At 48.5% G+C, this 18,498-nt stretch overlaps 1 protein-coding gene across 1 annotated transcript in view; it reads left to right on the plus strand.

Annotated features, from left to right (window-relative positions):
- The first annotated feature begins 1,433 nt into the window (after positions 1-1,433).
- The window catches only part of ECM2 (extracellular matrix protein 2), a 431,439-nt gene continuing 414,374 nt past the window's right edge, over positions 1,434-18,498 (plus strand). The window contains exon 1 of the mRNA XM_073600147.1: positions 1,434-1,521. The gene's annotated coding sequence lies outside the window, so the exon portion shown is untranslated. The remainder of the gene's footprint in view (positions 1,522-18,498) is intronic.

Here is an 18,498-nt window from a genome sequence, read left to right on the forward strand (position 1 = left end):
CTGATAGCGTTAAGTACATTTCCACATTTTCAATGAATTTCAGCCTAGACTATTTTGATATAATTAATACTGTAAAGTACAATCTAGACATTCCTAATATGTTTGTAGGTTACATGAGGGTCCTCGCTAAGGAAGATATGTAAGTAGAAGAAGATCTACTGCACTGGGATCTTTGTCACCTAGTCATATTTTGAGGTGAGGGGGCCTCTGATAGTAGAGGGCTATGTAGATTTTTTTTTTTTTTCAGATAGTACAAATTTGGCCACAAATGTAGGAGTTACTATTGAGTTAAACACCAGCTGACCTATACAAATTTCTTGCCATCTACAAGCATAGGAGTCATTTGTTGTGCACTGCAAAATTCCATACAACCAACAAAATCCATGGTGATGGTGGACAGTTTGTCAACTCCCAGCAAGCCCTTTAAGCGGTTGTATGTAGTAAACAATTGATTCTGTGCCATTTTTTCTCTCTCTCATTTTAGTGAACGGTCGTCAAACACGAAAGGATCATCTAACCCAAGTGTTGTTTGGAGAAAACTTTCAAAATGTAGTCATAAGTTGGCAGACACCATATTCAATTCAAATTCTCTCTCACTATTGCAGGGCACTCAGGAACAGCTCGTAGTTGTGTTTTAGCTCCTTGATCTAATAAAATAAAAAAAAGGAGAGATTATATTCTGCTTGTGGTGAAACCAGTTATTTTTTCATGCCCATCCCCACCCCTAAATCACAGAAAAAACAGATGATGTGATATATTTTGTTTCATCTCTTTGGGCCCTACTTCTCCTGTGGGTCAGTGCACTTCATTCTGCACTCCTGTGACGTGTATTTAGCCAACAGCGGGCTAAAGTTGCCTGACATTACCGAGCCAGTCCAGGGTGTGAAGAGATCCAGACTTTAATGTCGGGATTCACCCAGATGCCTGGACCAGCAGTTGGCTCAGCCCCCTCCACAGGCTGGTGCTCCAATGAGCACTGGAGGGGCAGAGCTGGGAGCCACCACTCTCTGCTTACTGGAGACCGAGAAATGGGCAGTCATTGATCTTTGATCGCTCAGTTCTCGGTCTTAGAGCCATCAGAGGACAGATGCTATATCCACCAAGGTGAGCATGTATTGTTTCTTTTTGTTTTTTAATTACCAAACTTCTCTTTTAAAATTAACCTGACCTGGTCGAAACATTCTTAACTAACCACAATGCTGAAATGGAATTTGCCATGCCAAAAAATGAAGGCTGCTAACGCTGAACTCTCCTTTTGAGAGAACTAGTTCCCTGTCTTTCATGCTGTTGCTTTGGCTTCCATGCTTGGTAAGTATAGCAATAAGGAATTCCGACACTCCTTTTTACAGCATGTGTGTTCCAGGTCTGTGACTCCGACAAAGCTAGGCATAGCATTTCCAGGGTAATAGCCACCCCCATACTTTCCTAATTACAGAGTCACTTGAGGAACAGACTATTCAGTGCTTGCAGGTACCAGTGCTCCTGATCCCTGTGGAGCTTCTTGGATCCTAGTCTGTGAAGGTACGCGAGCCCTTGATTTCTACCCAACTGAGATTATGCCCTTACTCGCACTATGCCCTGCCATCTGTCATTCAACTGTTTAATTGGCGAGCCTATGCTGCCGACTAAAGTTCTGGCATAGCTTAGTGCTGGAATAGGCAGCGCCAATTCCCAATATGGGCAAAAGCCACAGGACTAGGCCTAGAATCTAAGGGGTTCTACATCAAGTGAAATGTTTTAGAGCAGAACAAGTTCACTTTAACTGAATTCGTGGTTTTGGGTTGGGTACAGTTTAAAGGTATACAGTACAGTAGCAAGTTCAGGCATCTGGCTTCTCATTAAATGTATAGGCCAGCGGTCTCCAAACTGCAGCCTGGGGGCGAGATGTGGCCCTTTACTTGCCTTTAACCCTTGGGACACTATTCCTCCTACTGATACAAAATACTATTCCTTCTATAACAATGGGGTGTCATTCCTGTCACTGATACCAACAATAGGGCACTATTCCTCCCACTCACACCAATGACGGGGCACTCTACCTGCCACTGACACCAATGATAGGGAACTATTCCTCCCACTGTCACCAATGATGGGGCACGATTTCTTCCCCTAATACCAACAATGTGGCACTATTCCTCCCAATAATGCCAATAATACCAATTGGGTATTCTTCACTCCCATTGATGCCAGGGGATTTTCTACTCCCACTGGCCACAGTACGGCCCCCTCAAAGTCTGAGGGACAGTAAACTGGCCCTTTGTTCAGAAAGGTTGGAGACCCCTGATCCAGGCGATTTCAAAAGGTAAATCTCAGCATTGTTTCACAAACAACTTGTTGCTCAGATTTATTCCAAACAAAAAGGGCCATGCTCTCTGCCTATTGGTGACTCCATAGCAATAAACAGAGAAGGGCCTGATCACACTCCTAAGTCAAAGCAGCAAAATTGCAGCTGTGTTGGGACCCCGGGTCTTGGGGTGAGAACTCCTTCCCATCAAGGCTTACCAAAATCCGATAGATAGGTAAAACGTGTTACGGCTGTAATAGGGGTCCGTATCTCTGCAGATATCCAGTTATCCTGGTAAGTGTATAGTGAATCCACCAACAACCATCCATAGTTTTTTTTTTGTTTTTTTAATGGACTAACCCCTTAAAGGCCCAAGTCAGTTTTAAAGCGGTAGTAAATTCTGCCTTTGGATTTATACCTACAGGTAGGCCTTTAAAGCAGTTGTATACTCAAATTTCAAACTTTCAATCCCATCATGGCTCCTAACATCCCCATGCTATTGCTATTATCAATTTTTTGCCTACCTGCTTCCTTCCTGTGTTATTGCAATATTTCCATTGAATGACGTCACAAGCGCATGCGCCGTAACATCGCTAAAATCCGGCAACTTGAGACCCTGCCGGACAGATGCCTGTGTATGTCGGGGCTGCGTCATTTCCTGTTGTAGACGTCAGCCCCAACCTCCCGCGATGGTTCCTGATCTTTTTCGTCCCCAAGAGAAGAGGCTTGGCTATTTTGTTACTGCGAATGCGCGGGATTAACAGGACAATTAGGTACTGTGGGCGGAAGCATTTATCACTGCAGACACGGAAGACCCACAGTACAGATGGCGCCGGCGAAGACAGAAAATAAACGGAGAAAGAAGAACATTTTTATACAGTAAGAGAAACGTTTTCTAAACCAAAAGAGTGATCAATCGTTTATCATTTATGATGTCTTTTGGAATATTAGTAAATTTAAAGTATTTTTTGAGGGTTTACTACCGCTTTAATAAGGCTTACCTGTACGTACAGTAAATGTCTCCAAAAAGTGTTTAGGAGATATGTACTTAGTAGCAGCCAGTGACTTTTTTTTTATGTTTCACTATCACTTTAAACAGAACTATGTCTGATAAAATCAACCAATACTATTCCCCAATTACAAGGAGCCAAGGCTTAACAGAAGGTGAGACTTCAATTGGTTTTACTTACGCAGAGTTGCAATGCTGCCTCCTCCCCAGGACTCTTTACTCTGCTGCCTCTTTCTCACCACCTCAGTTATAGTGTTTGAGGTTGCTGTAAACTGGGCAACAGCCTCCAGCTCCTAACAAGCAAAAAAGGGAAATATAAATATAAATGGGATACATATATATATATATATATATATATATATAGTAAATGAGATGCAATAATCAATACAATATAGCCTCTAACAAAGTGCCTATGTCACTTCTGTAAATTAAAGTGCATCTAAACCCCCCCAAAAATGGTCAGATATTGCAGGTTACATGTCCTTAGATGTGATGACTGCAGTTTTTTTCATGCATTTTTCCCTTTATTTTCACCTGGAGGAATAACACTTCTTGAGTGACCACACTTAATGTTGCCACCCTAGGACCAGGGGCGGATCCAGAGTCTAGTGTCGGGAGGGACACTGCCAGAAAATCTATTTTCTTTGTGGGCAATTTATCGGGGAAACGGCTGGTGTTTGCGCTTCAATCATCCCGGCACCAGTGTCAGGATGATTGAAGCGCATTTTTTCTATAATTACATTGTAATATAAAATGAAGTAGTTCAACTCACCATAATGCAGAATCAGTGGGAGACCTGAGTGTGTCACTTGCCACGTTACCTGCTACATGTTGCGGATTGTCACTTGCCTGCCACCAGATGCAGATTGCCACGTCACCTGCCACACCTTGCGGATTGCCACTTCACCTGCCACACCTTGCGGATTGCCACTTGCCACGTCACCTGCCACACCTTGCGGATTGCCACTTGCCACGTCGACTGCCACACCTTGCGGATTGCCACGTCGCCTGCCACACCTTGCGGATTGTCACTTGCCTGCCACGTCACCTGCCACACCTTGCGGATTGCCATTTGCCACGTCACCTGCCACACCTTGCGGATTACCACGTCACCTGCCACACCTTGCGGATTGCCACTTCACCTGCCACACCTTGCGGATTGCCACTTGCCACGTCATCTGCCACACCTTGCGGATTGCCACTTGCCACGTCACCTGCCACACCTTGCGGATGGCCACTTGCCACGTCACCTGCCACACCTTGCGGATTGCCACTTGCCACGTCACCTGCCACACCTTGCGGATTGCCACTTGCCTGCTAAGGTGATGTTTTGGTTGTCTCTTGCTGTGTCCCAGACTCCCAGAGTCAGGCAGCAGAGAGATAATGTAATCTCCCTGCTGCCTGCCCAGTCACTGGAGCCAACACTAATGCTGCTATCCTTGGTGCTGCTGCTGGGGGTTTTCCGTCCTGCCCTCAACCATTCCTTCTCCTCATGCCACATTCCCCGCTCCTCCGTGGAGAAGATAATGCCGCGCAGAGGGACACTGTTACCCTACGTGGATCCGGTCTGGCCAGTCATCGGCCGTAATCCATAATGGAGGCGCCTGTCTCTCGCCTCCCCAGGTCAAGAAACAATTGCTGTGCCGGCGCCGTGCTCCTGCAGGCCGGCCGCGGCACCGGAAGCTACATGGTTGCGGGAGGCGGCCGCGGGAGGACGGGTGAAGGTTTTTTCGTGCGGGGGTGGCTTTTTGCCGCCCCCTCCATGGTGCCCATGGCTGCCATACCCCAGAAACGCCACTGCCGACGTGACTCTGACGTCCCTCGTTGCTAGACACCGGCGGCCCCGGGTGCAGGGAAGAGGCTCCACCCACCCCTCCTAGTCAGTCAGTGCGGCCGTAACTACATTAGATGGGTCTCTCTCTCGTTGCCGCTGATCGGCTGATGTGAGAGAGAGACTCGGGCTGCGGGCAAAGGGAGCAATGACATGGGAGATTGTCAGTGCGACTATTTCGGGGGGCAATTGCCCTGTTGGAGGGAAGTGTTTAGTAGTCCAGCATGGATGAACTGGCCAGATCTGATCTGATCATGCCATCGCTCAATTCCTGGTCTTAAGAGCTAGCCAGGGGGACAGCTGCCTCATTGGATCGATGCTACAGCCACATAGGTACAGTGGATATAAAAGGTCTACACACCCCTGTTAAAATGTCAGGTTTCTGTGATGTAAAAAATGAGACCAAGACAAATAATTTAACGTGACCTATAAACTGTACAACTCCATTGAAAAACAAACAGGGGGGAAGTAAAAATAAAAAAATAACATAATGTGGTTGCATAAGTGTGTACACCTTCTTATAGCTGGGGATGTAGCTGTGTTCAGAAATAAGCAATCACATTCAACCTTATGTTAAATAGGAGACAGTACATACCTGCCATCATTTAAAGTGCCTCTGATTAACCCCAAATAAAGTTTAGCTGTTCTAGTAGGTCTTTCCTGACAATTTCTTAGCCGCATCCTACAGCAAATGCCATGGTCTGCAGAGAGCTTCCAAAGCATCAGAGGGATCCCATTGTTAAAAGGTATCAGTCAGGAGAAGGGTGCAACTATATTATTTTGTTGTTAAACTGAGTTGTACAGTTTATAGGTCACATTAAAAAGGTAGAAAAAGTTCTGAAATTATTTATCTTGGTCTCATTTTTTTACATCACAGAAACCTGACATTTTAACAGGGGTGTGTAGACTTTTTATATCCACTGTATGCATGTTTTGTTTTGTTTTTTTATATCCCGCACTACGCCATTAACAGCTCAAAAGGAGGCAAATAATAAGTTATCTGTTGGGGTTTACCTACACCAAGTATTTGTAGAAGTCTGACATCAATTTGCTGTTTTGAAGCCAGTAGACCTTAAGCCGAGTTTCCTCAGAAAATGCAGCCAAGCTACTCTTGTGCTGAGCGCCACTATTGCCAGCGGAAACCAAGCTTCTTTTGGGACAGCCATTTCTATGGAGGCAGATTGGGGTGGGCGTGGCTTGTTACCTACAGAGTGTAATTGATGCTGTGAATTGATATAGGGACCCTAAACAGGGAGTGATTAACCCAGTCCTTCCATTGAAGAGCAGCTAAACTCAAAAACAATAATGTAATACACAAATCGTATTTTACCAGTCCCTAGATGTGATGGATACATTTTTTTTTCAGGATTTTTCACCCGCCACCAGATAATCCTTCAAATAACACACTTCCTGTCCCTGGCTGGCTATGCTGACCCCACCATTGTATCTATGGTGGGATCCATGGTTGTTACCCAAGCTTGACTACAATATAACTTCCTCTCTTCATCTCCATTACATAGGGGGTCAAACGGATTTGTAGTTTACAGAATGAAGTTAGAATTGTTTTTGCAGTGTTGGGCTCGGAGAAAGGTGACAAGGACATTGCATTTCTGGCAAGATGAACAGGTATTTTTTGTACCTGCTGAAAATGTTCAATAGCCTGAACAAAGAAAAGCAATGCAGCCACCACATCTAAGGACTGGTACAGAAGGAGACTGGAGACAGCCTTCAGAAAATAACAGAAGCTGGACTCTTGGTGTTCCTAAATTGGCCACAGAACTGCTCAGTGTCTCCTAGAACATCGTTATTGAGTACAGGAAGATATATACTTTCTAAGTCTTTTCTTTCATTAGTTTTTAGCATTTTTTGCATGACTGGTCTGTTGCCACTGCCATTCAGAAGATGAAAAAAAAGGGAATTAAATATAGAAATACTATTACCTTGCTACAGCTTTCTAGCAGGCAGTGGACAGGCTGGAGGAGAGGCCTGCAGGGACTAAGGCGAGGTGCTGGGTGGTTGCAGTGCTCCTGAAATTCATTCTCATACACCTGAGTAAAAGCTGCAATCAGCTGATGGAAGTCAGTCATCGCCAACTTCAAAGTCTGTATGATGGCAGGGGCCGATCCTAGGGTCACAGACGCCTGGGTGCAGAAATATTACTGGCGCCCCCACGTGGGTGTGGTCATCTTACCAACTCCTCCCCTTTACAAATGTTTCTATGGCAACGACTCAAACACAGAGATGTTCCCCTAAGACAGTGGTTCTCAACTCCAGTCCTCGGGACCCACCAACAGACCAGATTTTAAGTATTACCTTGGGGAGTTGCAGACTAGAATACTGCAATCACTGAGCTGCAATCAGTGATATCACCTGTGATGTATTTCAGCTATCTTGCAAACCTGGCCTGTGGGTGGATCCTGAGGACTGGAGTTGAGAACCACTGCCCTAAGAACTCTTTGTTACCCTGGGATCCTCCCATGATCTTTTAACAATAAAGAAAATACAGAAGGAGAGTACACTAATGAGACCTGGAGGGGAGTTTTTCTGATGCACACACAGAGGGCTGTCTGTTAGAAAGAGCCCCCAGACATAGTACAGGAGATGGTCAGAGACTGCAATCATAGTACAGGAGATGTTCAGAGACTGCAGACATGTTACAAGAGATGGTCAGAGACTGCAGACATAGTACAGGAGATGGTCAGAGAATGCGGACATATTACAGGAGATGGTCAGAGACTGGAGATATAATCCAGGAGATTGTTAGAGACTGCAGACATAGTACAGGAGACAGTCAGAGACTGCAGACATGATACAAGAGATGGTCAGAGACTGCAGTTCCTATGGACGTTAGTAGATAATGGCCGATCGGCCCTCTCACCTAACCCAGCGATACAGCAACAACGGTTCCTCTGATCAGGAGTCAGCTCACTCTGAATTGCCCATGGCGAGTCCGCTGATTAGCACCCAGATCTGTATTCTGGCAATGACAATTCTGGCAATGACTCCATTAGTACAGACCCCCCTCAGAACAAACCACCCCCTCCATTAGTACAGACCCCCCTCAGGACAAACCACCCCCTCCATTAGTACAGACCCCTCTAAAACAAACCACCCCCCTCCATTAGTACAGACCCCCGGGACAAACCACCCCCTGTCCATTAGTACAGACCCCCCGGGACAAACCACCCCCTGTCCATTAGTACAGACCCCCGGGAAAAACCACCCCCCCTCCATTAGTACAGACCCCCAGGACAAACCACCCCCTCCATTAGTACAAACCCCCCAGGACAAACCACCCCCTCCATTAGTACAAACCCCCCAGGACTAACCACCCCCTCCATTAGAACAGACCCCCCAGGACAAACCCCTCCTCCATTAGTACAGACCCTTCAGGACAAACATTTTTGGACCGATTTTGGACTAAAAGGGCTGCGATTTTTGACCGATTTCAGGCTAAAAGGGCCGGGGGTGCGATTTTTGTCATTTTGGACCGATTTTGGGCTAAAAGGGCCGGGGGAGCGATTTTGGTCATTTTTCACCCGTTTTGGGCTAAAAGGGCCGGGGGTGCGATTTTGGTCATTTTTGACCCGTTTTGGGCTAAAAGTGCCGGGGGTGCGATTTTGGTCATTTTTGACCCGTTTTGGGCTAAAAGGGCCGGGGTAGCGATTTTGGTCATTTTAGACCCGTTTTGGGCTAAAAGGGCCGGGGGTGCGATTTTGGTCATTTTTCACCCGTTTTGGGCTAAAAGGGCCAGGGGGTGCGATTTTGGTCATTTTTGATCCGTTTTGGATTAAAAGGGCCGGGGGTGCGATTTTGGTCACTTTTGATCCGTTTTGGGCTAAAAGGGCCGGGGGTGCGATTTTGGTCACTTTTGACCCGTTTTGGGCTAAAAGGGCCGGTGGTGCGATTTTGGTGATTTTTGACCCGTTTTGGGCTAAAAGGGCCGGGGGTGCGATTTTGGTGATTTTTGACCCGTTTTGGGCTAAAAGGTCCGGGGGTGCGATTTTGGTCACTTTTGACCCTTTTTGGGCTAAAAAGGCCGGGGGTGCGATTTTGGTCATTTTTGACCCGTTTTGGGCTAAAAGGGCCTGGGGTGCGATTTTGGTAATTTTTGACCCCTTTTGGGCTAAAAGGGCCTGGGGTGCGATTTTGGTCACTTTTGAGCCGTTTTGGGCTGAAAGGGCCGGGGGTGCGATTTTGGTCACTTTTGAGCCGTATTGGGCTTCAAGGGCCGGGAGTGCGATTTTGGTCACTTTTGACCCGTTTTGGGCTTCAAGGGCCGGGGGTGCGATTTTGGTCACTTTTGACCCGTTTTGGGCTAAAAGGGCCGTGGGTGCGATTTTGGTGATTTTGGACCCGTTTTGGGCTAAAAGGGCCGGTGGTGCGATTTTGGTCACTTTTGACCCGTTTTGGGCTAAAAGTGCCGGGGGTGCCATTTTGGTCATTTTTGACCCGTTTTGGGCTAAAAGGGCCGGGGGTGCTATTTTGGTCATTTTTGACCCGTTTTGGGCTAAAAGGGCCGGGGGTGCCATTTTGGTCATTTTTGACCCGTTTTGGGCTAAAAGGGCCGGGGGTGCGATTTTGGTCATTTTTGACCCGTTTTGGGCTAAAAGGGCCGGGGGTGCGATTTTGGTCATTTTTGACCCGTTTTGGGCTAAAAGGCCTGCGGGTGCGATTTTGGTCATTTTTGACCCGTTTTGGGCTAAAAGGGCCGGGGGTGCGATTTTGGTAATTTTTGACCCGTTTTGGGCTAAAAGGCCTGGGAGTGCGATTTTGGTCATTTTTGACCCGTTTTGGGCTAAAAGGGCCGGGTGTGCGATTTTGGACATTTTTGACCCGTTTTGGGCTAAAAGGGCCGGGGGTGCGATTTTGGTCATTTTTGACCAGTTTTGGGCTAAAAGGGCCGGAGGTGCGATTTTGGTCATTTTGGGCTAAAAGGGCCGGGGGTGCGATTTTGGTCATTTTTGACCCATTTTGGGCTAAAAGGGCCGGAGGTGCGATTTTGGTCATTTTTGACCCGTTTTGGGCTAAAAGGGCCGGGGTTGCGATTTTGGTCATTTTTGACCCGTTTTGGGCTAAAAGGGCCGGGGGTGCGATTTTGTTCATTTTTGACCCATTTTGGGCTAAAAGGGCCGGGGGTGCGATTTTGGTCATTTTTGACCCGTTTTGGGCTAAAAGGGCCGGGGGTGCGTTTTTTCGTAATTTTTGACCCATTTTGGGCTGAAAGGGCCGGGGGTGAGATTTTGGTCATTTTTGACCCGTTTTGGGCTAAAAGGGCCGGGGGTGCGATTTTGGTCATTTTTGACCCGTTTTGGGCTAAAAGGGCCGGGGGTGCGATTTTGGTCATTTTTGACCCGTTTTTTGCTAAAAGGGCCGGGGGTGCGATTTGTCATTTTTGACCCGTTTTAGGCTAAAAGGGCCGGGGGTGCGATTTTGGCCATTTTTGACCCGCTTTGGGCTAAAAGGGCCGGGGGTGCGATTTTGGTCATTTTTGACCCGTTTTTTGCTAAAAGGGCCGGGGGTGCGATTTTGGTCATTTTTGACCCGTTTTCGGCTAAAAGGGCCGGGGGTGCGATTTTTGTTATTTTGGAGAATTTTTGGGCTAAAAGGGCCGGGGGTGCGATTATGGTAATTTTTGACCCATTTTGGGCTAAAAGGGCCGGGGGTGCGATTTTGGTCATTTTTCACCCGTTTTGGGATAAAAGAGCTGGGGGTGCGATTTTGGTCATTTTTGACCTGTTTTGGGCTAAAAGGGCCGGGGGTGCGATTTTTGTCATTTTTGACCCTTTTTGGGCTAAAAGGGCCGGGGGTGCGATTTTTGTCATTTTGGAGCATTTTTGGGCTAAAAGGGCCGGGGGGTGCGATTTTGGTCATTTTTTACCCGTTTTGGGCTAAAAGGGCCAGGGGTGCGATTTTGGTCATTTTTTACCCGTTTTGGGCTAAAAGGGCCAGGGGTGCGATTTTGGTCATTTTAGACCCGTTTTGGGCTAAAAGGGCCGGGGGTGCGATTTTGGTGATTTTTGACCCGTTTTGGGCTAAAAGGGCCGGGGGTGCGATTTTGGTCATTTTAGACCCGTTTTGGGCTAAAAGGGCCGGGGGTGCGATTTTGGTCATTTTAGACCCGTTTTGGGCTAAAAGGGCCGGGGGTGCGATTTTGGTCATTTTTGACCCGTTTTGGGCTAAAAGGGCCGGGGGTGCGATTTTGGTCATTTTTGAACCGTTTTGGGCTAAAAGGGCCGGGGGTTCGATTTTGGTGTTTTTTGACCCATTTTGGGCTAAAAGGGCCAGGGTTGCGATTTTGGTCTTTTTTGACCCGTTTTGGGCCAAAAGGGGCGGAGGTGTGATTTTGGTCACTTTTGACCTGTTTTGAGCTAAAAGGGCCGGGGGTGCGATTTTGGTCATTTTGGACCCGTTTTGGGCTAAAAGGTCCGGGGGTGCGATTTTGGTCATTTTTGACCCGTTTTGGGCTAAAAGGGCCGGGGGTGCGATTTTGGTGTTTTTTGACCCGTTTTGGCTAAAAGGGCTGGGGGTGCGATTTTAGTCTTTTTTGACCCGTTTTAGGGGTAAAAGGGCCGGAGGTGCGATTTTGGTCACTTTTGACCCGTTTTGGGCTAAAAGGGCCGGGGGTGCGATTTTGGTGATTTTTGACCCGTTTTGGGCTAAAAGGGGCAAGGGGTGCGATTTTGGTCACTTTTGACCCGTTTTGGGCTGAAAGGGCCGGGGGTGCGATTTTGGTCACTTTTGACCCGTTTTGGGCTTCAAGGGCCGGGAGTGCGATTTTGGTCACTTTTGACCCGTTTTGGGCTTTAAGGGCCGGGGGTGCGATTTTGGTGATTTTTGACCCGTTTTGGGCTAAAAGGGCCGGGGGTGCGATTTTGGTCACTTTTGACTTGTTTTGGGCTAAAAGGGCCGGGGGTGCGATTTTGGTGATTTTTGACCCGTTTTGGGCTAAAAGGGCCGGGGGTGCGATTTTGGTGATTTTTGACCCGTTTTGGGCTAAAAGGGCCGGGGGTGCGATTTTGGTCACTTTTGACCCGTTTTGGTCTAAAAGGGCCGGGGATGCGATTTTGGTCATTTTTGACCCGTTTTGGGCTAAAAGGGCCGGGGTGCGATTTTGGTCATTTTTGACCCGTTTTGGGCTAAAAGGGCCTGGGTTGCGATTTTGGGCATTTTTGACCCGTTTTGGGCTAAAAGGGCCGGGGGTGCGATTTTGGGGATTTTTGACTCGTTTTGGGCTAAAAGGGCCGGGGGTGCGATTTTGGTCACTTTTGACCCGTTTTGGGCTGAAAGGGCCGGGAGTGCGATTTTTGTCATTTTTGACCCGTTTTGGGCTAAAAGGACCGGGGGTGCGATTTTGGTCATTTTTGACCCATTTTGGGCTAAAAAGGCCGGGGGTGCGATTTTGGTCATTTTTGACCCGTTTTGGGCTAAAAGGGCCGGGGGTGCGATTTTGGTCATTCTTGACCCGTTTTGGGCTAAAAGGGCCGGGGGTGCTATTTTGGTGATTTTTGACCCATTTTGGGCTAAAAGGGCAGGGGGTGCGATTTTAGTCACTTTTGACCCGTTTTGGGCTAAAAGGGCCTGGGGTGCGATTTTGGTCATTTTTGACCCATTTTGGGCTAAAAGGGCCGGGGGTGCGATTTTGGTCATTTTTTACCCGTTTTGGGCTAAAAGGGCCGGGGGTGCGATTTTGGTCTCTTTTGACCCGTTTTGGGCTAAAAGGGCCGGAGGTGCGATTTTGGTCTCTTTTCACCTGTTTTGGGCTAAAAGGGCCTGGGGTGCGATTTTGGTGATTTTTGACCCGTTTTGGGCTAAAAGGGCCGGGGGTGCGATTTTGGTGATTTTTGACTTGTTTTAGGCTGAAAGGGCCGGGGGTGCGATTTTGGTCACTTTTGACCCGTTTTGGGCTTCAAGGGCCGGGAGTGCGATTTTGGTCACTTTTGACCCGTTTTGGGCTGCAAGGGCCGGGGGTGCGATTTTGGTCACTTTTGACCCGTTTTGGTCTAAAAGGGCCGGGGATGCGATTTTGGTCATTTTTGACCCGTTTTGGGCTAAAAGGTCCGGGGGTGCGATTTTGGTCACTTTTGACCCGTTTTGGTCTAAAAGCGCCGGGGGAGCGATTTTGGTCACTTTTGACGCGTTTTTGGCTTAAAGGGCCTGGGGTGCGATTTTTGTGATTTTTGACCCGTGTTGGGCTAAAAGGGCCGGGGGTACGATTTTGGTCACTTTTGACCCGTTTTGGGCTAAAAGGGCCGGGAGTGCGATTTTTGTCATTTTTGACCCGTTTTGGGCTAAAAGGGACGGGGGTGCGATTTTGGTGATTTTTGACCCGTTTTGGGCTAAAAGGGCCGGGGGTGCGATTTTGGTGATTTTTGAGCCGTTTTGGGCTAAAAGGGCTGGGGGTGCGATTTTGGTCACTTTTGACCCGTTTTGGGCTGAAAGGGCCGGGGGTGCGATTTTGGTCACTTTTGACCCGTTTTGGGCTTCAAGGGCCGGGAGTGCGATTTTGGTCATTTTTGACCCGTTTTGGGCTAAAAGCGCCGGGGGTGCGATTTTGGTGATTTTTGACCCGTTTTGGGCTAAAAGGGCCGGGGGTGCGATTTTGGTGATTTTTGACCCGTTTTGGGCTAAAAGGGCCGGGGGTGCGATTTTGGTGATTTTTGACCCGTTTTGGGCTAAAAGGGCCGGGGGTGCGATTTTGGTGATTTTTGACCCGTTTTGGGCTAAAAGGGCCGGGGGTGCGATTTTGGTCACTTTTGACCCGTTTTGGGCTTCAAGGGCCGGGGGTGCGATTTTGGTCACTTTTGACCCGTTTTGGGCTTCAAGGGCCGGCGGTGCAATTTTTGTCACTTTAGACTTGTTTTGGGCTGAAAGGGCCGGGGGTGCTATTTTGGTCACTTTAGACTTGTTTTGGGCTGAAAGGGCCGGGGGTGCTATTTTGGTCACTTTTGACCCATTTTGGGCTTCAAGGGCCGGGGGTGCGATTTTGGTCACTTTTGACCCGTTTTGGGCTAAAAGGGCCGGGGGTGCGATTTTAGTGATTTTTGACCCGTTTTGGGTAAAAGGGCCGGGGGTGCGATTTTAGTGATTTTTGACCCGTTTTGGGCTAAAAGGGCCGGGGGTGCGATTTTGGTCACTTTTGACCCGTTTTGGGCTAAAAGGGCCGGGGGTGCGATTTTGGTGATTTTTGACCCGTTTTGGGCTAAAAGGGCCGGGGGTGCGATTTTGGTGATTTTTGACCCGTTTTGGGCTAAAAGGGCCGGGGGTGCGATTTTGGTGATTTTTGACCCGTTTTGGGCTAAAAGGGCCGGGGGTGCGATTTTGGTGATTTTTGACCCGTTTTGGGCTAAAAGGGCCGGGGGTGCGATTTTGGTGATTTTTGACCCGTTTTGGGCTAAAAGGGCCGGGGGTGCGATTTTGGTCATTTTTCACCCGTTTTGGGCTAAAAGGGCCGGGGGTGCGATTTTTGTCATTTTTGACCCTTTTTGGGCTAAAAGGGCGGGGGGTGCGATTTTGGTCATTTTTGACCCTTTTTGGGCTAAAAGGGCCGGGGGTGCGATTTTGGTCATTTTTGACCCTTTTTGGGCTAAAAGGGCCGGGGGTGCGATTTTGGTAATTTTTGACCCGTTTTGGGCTAAAAGGGCCGGGGGTGCGATTTTTGTTATTTTGGAGCATTTTTGGGCTAAAAGGGCCGGGGGGTGCGATTTTGGTCATTTTTCACCCGTTTTGGACTAAAAGGGCCGGGGGTGCGATTTTGGTGATTTTTGACCCGTTTTGGGCTAAAAGGGCCGGGGGTGCGATTTTGGTGATTTTTGACCCGTTTTGGGCTAAAAGGGCCGGGGGTGCGATTTTGGTGATTTTTGACCCGTTTTGGGCTAAAAGGGCCAGGGGTGCGATTTTGGTCATTTTAGACCCGTTTTGGGCTAAAAGGGCCGGGGGTGCGATTTTGGTCATTTTTGACCCGTTTTGGGCTAAAAGGGCCGGGGGTGCGATTTTGGTCATTTTAGACCCGTTTTGGGCTAAAAGGGCCGGGGGTGCGATTTTGGTCATTTTAGACCCTTTTTTGGCTAAAAGGGCCGGGGGTGCGATTTTGGTCATTTTTGACCCGTTTTGGGCTAAAAGGGCCGGGGATGCGATTTTGGTCAATTTTGACCCGTTTTGGGCTAAAAGGGCCGGGGGTTCGATTTTGGTGTTTTTTCACGCGTTTCGGGCTAAAAGGGCCGGGGGTGCGATTTTGGTCTTTTTTGACCCGTTTTGGGCCAAAAGGGCCGGAGGTGTGATTTTGGTCACTTTTGACCTGTTTTGGGCTAAAAGGGCCGGGGGTGCGATTTTGGTCATTTTGGACCCGTTTTGGGCTAAAAGGTCCGGGGGTGCGATTTTGGTCATTTTTGACCCATTTTGGGCTGAAAGGGCTGGGGGTGCGATTTTGGTCACTTTTGACCCGTTTTGAGCTGAAAGGGCCGGGGGTGCGATTTTGGTGATTTTTGACCCGTTTTGGGCTAAAAGAGCCGGGGGTGCGATTTTGGTGATTTTTGACCCGTTTTGGGCTAAAAGGGCCGGGGGTGCGATTTTGGTCATTTTTTACCCGTTTTGGGCTAAAAGGGCCGGGAGTGCTATTTTTGTAATTTTTGACCCATTTCGGGCTACATGGGCAGGGAGTGCGATTTTTGTCATTTTGGACCCGTTTTGGGCTAAAAGGGCCGGGGGTGTGATTTTGGTCATTTTTGACCCGTTTTGGGCTAAAAGGGCCGGGGGTGCGATTTTGGTGATTTTTGACCCGTTTTGAGCTAAAAGGGCCGGGGGTGCGATTTTGGTGATTTTTGACCCGTTTTGGGCTAAAAGGGCCGGGGGTGCGATTTTGGTGATTTTTGACCCGTTTTGGGCTAAAAGGGCGGGGGGTGCGATTTTGGTCACTTTTGACCCGTTTTGGGCTGAAAGGGCCGGGGGTGCGATTTTGGTCACTTTTGACCCGTTTTGGGCTTCAAAGGCCGGGAGTGCGATTTTGGTCACTTTTGACCCGTTTTGGGCTTCAAGGGCCGGGAGTGCGATTTAGGTCACTTTAGACCCATTTTTGGCTTCAAGGGCCGGGGGTGCAATTTTAGTCACTTTTGACCCGTTTTGGGCTAAAAGGGCTGGGGGTGCGATTTTAGTGATTTTTGACCCGTTTTGGGCTTAAAGGGTCGGGGGAGCGATTTTGGTGATTTTTGACCCGTTTTGGGCTAAAAGGGCCGGGGGTGCGATTTTGGTCACTTTTGACTTGTTTTGGGCTGAAAGGGCCGGGGGTGCTATTTTGGTCACTTTTGACCCGTTTTGGGCTTCAAGGGCCGGGGGTGCGATTTTGGTCACTTTTGACCCGTTTTGGGCTAAAAGGGCCAGGGGTGCGATTTTGGTGATTTTTGACCCGTTTTGGGCTAAAAGGGCCGGGGGTGCGATTTTTGTTATTTTGGAGTATTTTGGGGCTAATAGGGCCGGGGGTGCGATTTTGGTCATTTTTGACACGTTTTGGGCTAAAAGGGCCAGGGGTGCGATTTGGTCATTTTTGACCCGTTTTGGACTAAATGGGGGCCGGGGGTGCGATTTTTGTTATTTTGGAGCATTTTTGGGCTAAAAGGGCCGGGGGTACGATTTTGGTCATTTTAGACTATTTTCGAGATAAAATTGCTGGGGGTTTTGTTTTGGACCATTTCAGGTCTAAAAAGGCCGGCAATGCCATTATGGTAAATTTTAACTCTTATCAGGCTAAAATGGCCAGTAGTGCGATTTTCGTCATTTTGGACTATTCTTGGTTTAAAAGGGCCAGCAGTGTGATGCTGGGAGTGCGATTTTGGACCATTTCCGGGTTAAAAGGGCTGGGGGTATGATTTCGGAAGTTTTCAACCATTTTTGGGCAAAAATGGCCGTAGTGCAATTTTGGTAACTTTGTATCATTTTCAAATTAAAAGGTTTGGCACATTAGGCAACCCGGCAGATTATGAAGATTCATCAGTTTGGCCAGATTTGGCGACCGTCGCATTTGGCGACCGTCGCATTTGGCGACCGTCGCATTTGGCGACCGTCGCATTTGGCGACCGTCGCATTTGGCGACCGTCAGATTTGGCGACCGTCAGATTTGGCGACCGTCAGATTTGGCGACCGTCAGATTTGGCGACCGTCAGATTTGGCGACCGTCAGATTTGGAAACCATCAGATTTGGAAACCGTCAGATTTGGGCTAAAAAGGCCGGGAGTGCGATTTTGGTCATTTTTCACCCGTTTTGGGCTTCAAGGGCCGGGGGTGCGATTTTGGTCACTTTTGACCCGTTTTGGTCTAAAAGGGCCGGGGATGCGATTTTGGTCATTTTTGACCCGTTTTGGGCTAAAAGGGCCGGGGGTGCGATTTTGGTCATTTTTGACCCGTTTTGGGCTAAAAGGGCCGGGGGTGCGATTTTGGTCATTTTTGACCCGTTTTGGGCTAAAAGGGCCGGGGGTGCGATTTTGGTCATTTTTGACCCGTTTCGGGCTACAAGGGCCGGGAGTGCGATTTTTGTCATTTTGGACTCGTTTTGGGCTAAAAGGGCCGGGGGTGCGATTTTGGTAATTTTTGACCCGTTTTGGGCTAAAAGGGCCGGGGGTGCGATTTTGGTGATTTTTGACCCGTTTTGGGCTAAAAGGGCCGGTGGTGCGATTTTGGTGATTTTTGACCCGTTTTGGGCTAAAAGGGCCGGGGGTGCGATTTTGGTCACTTTTGACCCGTTTTGGGCTTTAAGGGCCGGGAGTGCGATTTTGGTCACTTTTGACCCGTTTTGGGCTTCAAGGGCCGGGAGTGCGATTTTGGTCACTTTTGACCCGTTTTGGGCTTCAAGGGCCGGGAGTGCAATTTTGGTCACTTTTGACCCGTTTTGGGCTTCAAGGGCCGGGAGTGCAATTTTGGTCACTTTTGACCCGTTTTGGGCTAAAAGGGCCGGGGGTGCGATTTTAGTGATTTTTGACCCGTTTTGGGCTAAAAGGGCCGGGGGAGCGATTTTGGTGATTTTTGACCCGTTTTGGGCTAAAAGGGCCGGGGGTGCGATTTTGGTCACTTTTGACCCATTTTGGGCTTCAAGGGCCGGGGGTGCGATTTTGGTCACTTTTGACCCGTTTTGGGCTAAAAGGGCCGGGGGTGCGATTTTAGTGATTTTTGACCCGTTTTGGGCTAAAAGGGCCGGGGGTGCGATTTTGGTCACTTTTGACCCGTTTTGGGCTAAAAGGGCCGGGGGTGCGATTTTGGTGATTTTTGACCCGTTTTGGGCTAAAAGGGCCGGGGGTGCGATTTTGGTGATTTTTGACCCGTTTTGGGCTAAAAGGGCCGTGGGTGCGATTTTGGTGATTTTTGACCCGTTTTGGGCTAAAAGGGCCG

The sequence above is a fragment of the Aquarana catesbeiana genome, linkage group LG09, assembly GCF_042186555.1.
Source record: "Aquarana catesbeiana isolate 2022-GZ linkage group LG09, ASM4218655v1, whole genome shotgun sequence".
NCBI lineage: Eukaryota > Metazoa > Chordata > Amphibia > Anura > Ranidae > Aquarana > Aquarana catesbeiana.